The following is an 8,794-nucleotide window of genomic DNA, read 5'->3' as shown; positions in this document are numbered from 1 at the left end:
AAATTATATTCTCGTTTCCTACACAGAAACACATGGATGTACAGTAAAATATGATACTCTCATTAAGGGATTAGAACTGACATTAGGTAAGAACAGCAAATTAAAGTAGTGGTGGAAGATATGCAATGAAATAGGATTTTAATTACGAGGGATCAGCAGTGGTAAATCTGAAAATTGCTTCCATGTGGGAATAAAAACAATGGTGTGTGTAGAAATGATAAAGTGATAAGTTGTCGCTAACAATCCAGAGAAGCCTCTGTTTCACTGGCACATAATTAAGGGGATCTAAACTAAACCATAAAGCCGTCCATTGGTTCTCTTCAGAAGTTGACAAAAAACATGGCAAACAATTCACCAATTTAACTGAGCAAAACCGTAAATTATACTGATCCCCGGCATTGTATCAGATAACTTGCTCTTATCTTACATAAAGAGATTATTGTGCTATTTTGACATTGTGATATTACATTGGAATCAAACGTTGAGGGAGAACAGACTTGCTCAGTGCTAAGAAAACAGTATTAAAGGCTTCCAACCCCAAATGCAGAAACAAAGAACATGGGGGCAGATTTAGTAAAGGTAGACGTGAAGATTTTCCTTCATTAGGGTTGCCACCCGGCCGGTATTTTACCGGCCTAGCCGGTAAAACACCTGCCATGGCCGGTATTACAAATTTACCGGCAATGTAGCTGCCGGTAAATTTGTAATACCCTTAAAAAGACCCCCTTGGCCAGCCCCAAATCACTTGTAAAACTTACCTTGTCCTTCGGTTCTTGTCCTGGCCGCGCCGTGGCCCGCCCCTTTGCGGCATAACCCCACCCCCTTTGATGTCACACCACGCCCCCTTTTTGTACCCACCCCCACCAGCCGGAATTTTTTTTGGGAAAATGTGGCAACCCTATCCTTCATATCGGAAAAACGATCGTTTGGTACCATCTCCCGACCTGCACTAACCATTCAGATCATATAAAGTACGGTAGTAAAAGAACAGATCAGACAGCAATCGTATGAAAGTTTATGTCCGACAAAAGCTGGTGACAGTCTCCCACTGATATCATCGGCAATACATGCAGAGAAATTATCGGCAGCCGACAGAAATCTTTTAACCTGTCCGATCGACCAAACGACCGATCGTCAAGGCACAGGAAATGTTGGGACTCTCCACACGCGGCCCAAAAATTAAATTTTTGCATCTATGGCCAGCTTCAGGTGGCCATGGATGTAGAGATCCGCTCATTTGGCGATGTCACCAAACGAGCGGATCTCTCCCTGATGTGCCCACATTGAAGTCGGCAATATCGTGGTGATTCGATCATGGGCCCTAGGGCCTCAGACGGCAGCTCCCCAGAAGTTACCAGGTGTGGCAAAAAGCCGATCCTTGTAATTTTAAGAGCCGAATTTCCAGTTATTAAACCGGAAATTCGCAGAGAGTGCAATTTTGCTCTCTGCGCTAGCGAAGCGGCCTCCACTCATCCCCCGTCAGTGATTGTAAGTTAAGTGCGACGGGCGGGGGGGGGGGGGGGGCAGTGTCGGACTGGCCCTTCGGGACATAGGGAAAAAACGCGGTGGCCCCATTTTTTGGGGCGCAACGCCACGTCTGTGCATGCGCACCGAATGATGTTGTTTCCATGTGTGCGTGGCCCAGTCCAGGCACGCACGCCGAGTGCACCTTCGCATCACAGTACAGAGGGGGGCCCTGGACAGCAGTCCCCGTGGGCCCCCTAGTCCCTCCTTGGGGGGGCGGCATTTCGGATGTCGCATCAGGCAGCATAATAACCTGAAATGCCCCTGCCTAGGGCCCAACGATCAGATCATAATGCATCCGATACGGGCGGTCAGATTGCGGGCCGCATACTCACACAGATGCTGCCGTTTTAACCCGCCCGATCAAGAAAGCGATCGGGGAAGCCCGGCGGATGGCCCCACACACGGGCCAATAACCTGCCGACCTGAGGTGAAGTGGCCGTCGCTAACGAAAATTTGCCAGAAATCACATCCGCAGGGACATCACCAATGTACTAACAGGCGTAGAGAACAATTCGCTAGCAAAATAGACCATCACTAGTGCAGTTTTGCACCCTACCACCAGGCGCATTTTGCTCAGGCGAATGATCGTTACTCTGCAAATTCAAGAGTTTTACAAAACGTTACCTCTTTCGCCAGAGTTTACTTCGCCACGTTAGCCCTTCGAATTGATAGGATGAAGTGACATCATTTCCTGTTTGCTGGAAACTCAGAAAAGTTCTAAAAATCGCTGGCGGTTTTTCAAATTTTAAAGCCGGATTGCCTTCAAAAGTTCTAACTATTAAAGATTTATGTGTTAAATATTTTTTTAACCAATTTGAGGGGCATGTCACATTTGTTTTAGGGTGGGCTCATGTCTAGGACATTAGAGGATCTCTTTTGTTTTTATTTTGTTTCCTTGGACATGTGTAATAATAAGTGGCCACTTCAAGCATTTGCACCAACATCTCTAATAAATACATATATATGACCTATATGTACCCGCCCTATTTAAATTGACCTAAGCGTAAGAGTACTAATGAAGTTTTGCTAGGCAGAAACGAACGTTAGCGAAAGTTCCCAATGAAATGCTCGCACAGACGAATTAACGCTAGAAAACTTCGCCATCGTTCAGCTGCTGAGACGCAACTTCGCATTTTAGTGAATTATCGTAGTGGTAGCGAATTTGCGTCTGGCTCAGTGGTGCAAAGTGTGACGATAATTTGCCCTTTAGAGAATTTGCCCAATGGAGTCAGATTTACACAGATCAACTAGGATTCTCATTGGAGGATTATTTTGCACTTTAATGTAGCCATGGGCCCTGAAAAGTTGGGTAAATTATTTCTTGAGCAATATTGTTTTAAAATTGCTGATCTACACCTCCCTTCATGCTTTTTTGTTGTTGTTGATAATATGTTAAAGGATGGAACTGCAGAAAGGATGGAACTGCTTTCTGGCAGGCTGTTGTTTCTCCTACTTAATGTAACCGAATGTGTCGCAGTGGGACCTGGATTTTACTATTGAGTGCTGTTCTTAGATCTACCAGGCAGCTGTTATCTTGTGTTAAGGAGCTGCTATCTGGTTATCTTCCCATTGTTCTGTTATTAGGCTGCTAGGGGGGGAAAGGGAGGGGGTGATATCACTCTAACTTGCAGTACAACAGTAAAGAGTGATTGAAGTTTATCAGAGCACAAGTCACATGACTTGGGGCAGCTGGGAAATTGACAATATGTCTAGCCCCATGTCAGATTTCAAAATTGAATATAAAAAAATCTGTTTGCTCTTTTGAGAAATGGATTTCAGTGCAGAATTCTGCTGGAGCAGCACTATTAACTGATTCATTTTGAAAAAATTTTTTTTTCCCATGACAGTATCCCTTTAACTTTACAAAGACTACAGGTATGGGATCCATTATCTGGAAACCCGATATCCAGAAAGTTCTGAATTAGAAAAAGGCCATTTCCCAAACATTCCATTTTATCCAAATAATCCACTATTTCCCCTTTTCTGTGTAATAATAAAACAGTAGCTTGTACTGGATCCCAACTAAGATATAATTAATCCTTATTGGAAGCAGAACCAGCCTATTGGGTTGATTTAATGTTTATATGATTTTCTAGTAGACTTGAGGTATGATCCAAATTAGAGAAAGATCTGTTAACCAGAAAGCAGGCTCCATACCTCTAACCAGAAAAAAAATTCTCATTCTGCCTTTATAGTTTATACTTTTTTACCAGGGAATTGAGCAGATACAAACGTTTGAAAGACAACAAAACTCGAAGGCCTTTCTCTTGCCTTATCACGTTGGTGCCCTCGGGAGTGGTCTCTCTCTCTCTTCTTGGCCTTTCTCCTAACAATGCCTTGTAGGTGCCAAATGGAAATAAATAAGGTTTGTTCGCTATCTTCTAGTTTCTTCTCTCAAACTTTTCGCATTACCCATCTGTTACTCCGGGCCTTATCAGAGGGACACCTTAAAATGCATCACAAAATTACAATTTAAATGAACTGGAAGACAATGTTCCCTTTCATGTGCAGGGCAGGCTCCATTAACAGCGAGCGTAACAACAGCAGCCATGGTGTCTGCACAAGCAAAGACAGATCTCCTGAGAATTTTAAGCACCAGCATGTTACAATGAAGATGATTGAAAGGCAGAAGATGTTCCTACATACCAAAATAAGTACAGATTTAACTATCCCAGGTATATTATTATGAGATTTCCCTCTTGTGCCTAGAAGGTAAAGTCCAGTGGAGGGAAGGTTACTTACTGTCAGGATCTTTTTGTAATTTAAATGTCATAATTACTGATATCCCATACCAGTCTTCACTTATTTTGCTGAGGTCTCTACATGTAAGGCCAATCATCAGCTAAAATAAACATTATTACTAGTTATTAGATAAAGATGAGCTAATCGTTTCATTAATGGAAGTAATTATAACCCCAGCTGCAGGCCAAGATATATTTGTTAGGTTTTATATGTATTATACAGGGAATAACGTACCTTCTATAGTAAAATATAAGGATCATATAAGTTACTTTCATATATAGGTAGTGATGGGCGAATAAATTTGTGGGAAATTTCAACGTTCAGCCGACGGCGAATTAATTTGCGAAACTGCTATGAAAATTCGCCAGGGGGAAATTCACCAGCGTAAATTAATTTTGTACGCGCATAGGAAGAGTCGCTCACGTCAAAACCGTTGCACGTCAACCGTATTTGGACGCCCATTGACTTTAACACCGGCGTTAAAATTGACGCAGGCGTCAAAATTAGCGTTTCGCTAATTTTTGGCGAAACAAAATAGGAGAAATTCGCCCATTACTATATATAGGTCATGGAACTTCAAAGTACTGGCATCATGTAGTATAATATTATGTAGTAAACGTATAAAATAAGCGAGTGTCAAATTGATGAGAGTGTTACATTCAATTTACATTCATTATTTATTTATTTTTTTAAGATATTAAAGGGATTCTGTTATGAATTTTATGGTGTCGATTTTATTTTTAAATGACGCTGTTTACACTGCAAATAATTCACTCTACAATATTAAATTTAATTCCTGAACCAGCAAGTGTATTTAGTTGTAATATTGGTGTGTAGGTGCATCTCAGGCAGCTGTTATGTTGTGTTAGGGAGCTGCTATCTGGTTATCTTCCCATTGTTCTGTTGTTTGGCTGCTGGGGGGGGGGGAGGGAGGGGGGTGATATCACTCCAAATTGCAGTAGAGCAGTAAAGAGTGACTGAAGTTTATCAGAGCACAAGTCACATGACTGGGGGCAGCTGGGAGACAGACAATAGGTCTAGCCCCATGTAAGATTTCAAAATGAAATATAAAAAAATCTGTGGACATACATAGCATTGTGGGTAAAGGCACACTGGGCAATTCGGGGAGATTTAGTCGCCTGGCGACTAATCGCCTCGTCTTTGCGACGACCAATCTCCCCGAACACCTTCCCTCTGTCTTGCACCAGCTATAATGAAAAGTCGCTTGCGGCAAGGCACATGCGACGCTTCGTATTCCGAAGTTGCCTCACTTGCTTTTTTGCCAAAGGTCAGTGACCAAAGGCATGTGTAAAGACCACTGCAAACTTATTGCTGCACATAGCACTGCACCCAAAATGTCCATCTCTGTTTGCAACAGTTTTTCCTTTAAAATCAGGCATTCTTAATAAAATGGCTATTACCATATACTGAAATGCTGTTAAAGGGGAAGTAAAGTCTAAAATAGAATAAGGCTAGAAATGCTGTATTTTGTATACTAAACGTAAACATGAACCTACTGCACCACAAGTCTAATTAAACAAATGATTTATGCTTTCAAAGTTGGCCACAGGGGGTCACCATCTTGTAACTTTGTTATACATCTTTCAAGACCAAGACTGTGCACATGCTCATTGTGGTCTGGGCTGCTTAGGGATTGTTATAAATTATCAAAACAGCACAAGTCAAATAATATCTGCCAGAAGCCGATACAGCAAGACTGATTAATAATCAGAATATACAGACTGCACTGGGTCCTGTGTTGTCATGTAATCTAATGTGATTGATTTTATAGTTTTTGTATTGTTTAATACAAACATTCTCCAACTCTGCAGAACCATTGGCTGTAGTAAAATAATCCTCCAAATAGACAGTTTATATGTTTAAATCTGGCTCCATGATCTTTGTCCCTGCAGCTGGAGTTGGAAACAGTAAAGGGGATTTAAATGCCAAAATAAAATCCAATACAAATCTCTACACAGTCACCGACTGCTCTACAGGGAAACAAACAAAGCTGCTTGAGTTCTGCGTGGCTGGGAAGTAAGGCGGGGGCTCCCCCTGCTGTTCATAAGTATGATTGTTTCCCTGCAGAGCAGTTAGGGACCGTCTGACAATTCCTATCCACAGCAGTTAATGAACGGAGAATTTCACTGCGTACAGTCAGGTTTCTTATAAAAACGGTACACATTTTTTAATTAAAGTATATTGGAGATAGGTTTCTTTTTCATTAAAGAAAGTAAAAATTTGATTTTATTTTTTTGCCTTTACATGCCCTTTAACTGCGAGTATAAACTATTGGTGACCTTTTCTATACTGTGTCCGTACATGAATTTTTTAAAACACAGTGCGGGAAACTGTTCACACATTGTGTCAACTAAGCCAATTTGGTGGTGTCCTGCCAAACTCCGGAAGATTCTTTGCCTATGACTCTGTGTATGAAATGAATCACACAGGTGTGGCTCAATAAACTGCAGCAATCCGCTCTTCTTTTAACAGTTTCTTACTTTAATTTATTTTAGCAAGGCCGTGCATAGACTACACCAGTTGGGACGCTATCTTTATAATCACATGTTGATGGTTACAGGAACAGTGATATTTAATATGCATTAGGGTTCATTTATAGTCACTAGGTTAAATAGTTAGAACAGGTGCCCCAGGGGTAGGCAGAATAGGCACCTTCCTAAAGAGTCCTGCATCAGGTTGGGTACCCGCAGAATAGCCGGAAAGTGGTCAGGTTTCAGGCAAAAAGTCCCCAATTCCTTGGCTGTGTGGGCAGTCCATAGGTAACCTGGCTGCATACCTAACCCAGTTTGACCACCAAGTAGCCAAGGAAGTTGTCAGGAGAAAGAAAGAGGCTGCTCTGCTGTTCGTCTGCTTAGGAAAGATGCGAGAAAGGTTTCTAATTGTTTTCCTAAGCAGAAGAACATCAGAGCAGCCTCTTTCTTTCCTGACAACTTCCTTGACTACTTGGTGGTCAGAAACTGACCAGCAGGTGGCGCTGTTGGAACAAAATTCATTCATATTAACAGCACAGGGTTCATTTATAGTCACTAGGTTAAATAGTTAAAACAGGTGCTCCAGGGGTAGGCAGAATAGGCACCTTCCTATAGAGTCCTGCATCAGGTTGGGTACCCGCAGAATAGCCGGAAAGTGGTCGGGTTTCAGGCAAAAAGTCCCCGATTCCGCAGGTAACCTGGCTGCATACCTAACCCAGTCTGACCACCAAGTAGTCAAGGAAGTTGTCAGGAGAAAGAAAGAGGCTGCTCTGCTGTTCTTCTGCTTAGGAAAGATGTGAGAAATGTTTCTAATTGTTTTCCTAAGCAGAAGAACATCAGAGCAGCCTCTTTCTTTCTCCCGACAACTTCCTTGACTAATTGGTGGTCAGACTGGTCAGAAACTGACCAGCAGGTGGCGCTGTTGGAACAAAATTCATTCATATTAACAGCACACACTGTATATCCTTTAATATCTTGGGGAAAAAAAGAAAAAATTAATGACAAAAGTGCTTAGAATAGCACTCATCAATTTTACATTCACTTGTTTTAAAGGTTTACTTATCCTTTAAACATAGAATGGAAATAAAAACAAGCCAATAATAAAAGACACATTCTGATTAAATTATTATAGAATCAAACAAAGGTTGCCTCTGGTACTTTTCATTACTATTATTTCCTCTGTTTTGCTGTTGGTGACTGTTCTAATCAGCAGTTGTGCTCTGCTCCATTGTCTCGGTGTTTATTTAAGACAGAGTGGTATGCAAATTCCCTACATGTTATTTACATAGGTCCACCAGTTTGTATGCTATATCATTTTGCACCTGGCAACAGGTTCTTTTTTTTTCTTAGTCTTCCAAATGGTAAAGAGGTTGGACAGGTTTTCTCTGCATCACCGAACTTGCAAACCTTTCATCATTGCACGTTAGTCTTGCAAAAGCCTTAAAATGGTTTACTTGGCTGGATACATTTTATGTGCACCGAATAATGTTGGTTCGTTGATCGGAGAAGCAGGAAAATGTCATCAGCCCATGCACCATATTTGCATCCACAGATAATGAAGTGTTGTTCTGATTTAAGCTGTTGGAATGAAATAATACAAATTTGGCCATACCATGTTTGACCCATTGTACAGCAGCCAATCCTTCAGGTTATATATATTATATGACTGCTTTAACATTGACTTTCACTAAAATCATTATTGCTCTCCCTATGGTAGTATAAAGGATAAGTAAAGGTTTAAAATAAGTGAATGCAAAATCGACGAGGGTGCTATTCTAAGCACTTTTGTCATTTACATTCATTATATATTTTCTTTTGATTCCAAGTTATTAAGATTAAGGGATACATGTGCTGTTAATTTGAATGAATTTTGTTCCAACAGCGCCACCTGCTGGTCAGTTTCTGATCAGTCTGACCACCAAGTAGTCAAGGAAGTTGTCAGGAGAAAGAAAGAGGCTGCTCTGATGTTCTTCTGCTTAGGAAAACAATTAGAAACCTTTCTCAAATCTTTCATAAGCAGAAGAACATCAGAG

The sequence above is a fragment of the Xenopus laevis genome, chromosome 3S (assembly GCF_017654675.1).
Source record: "Xenopus laevis strain J_2021 chromosome 3S, Xenopus_laevis_v10.1, whole genome shotgun sequence".
NCBI classification, from domain to species: Eukaryota; Metazoa; Chordata; class Amphibia; order Anura; family Pipidae; genus Xenopus; species Xenopus laevis.
Note: the sequence above shows the minus strand (reverse complement) of the source record.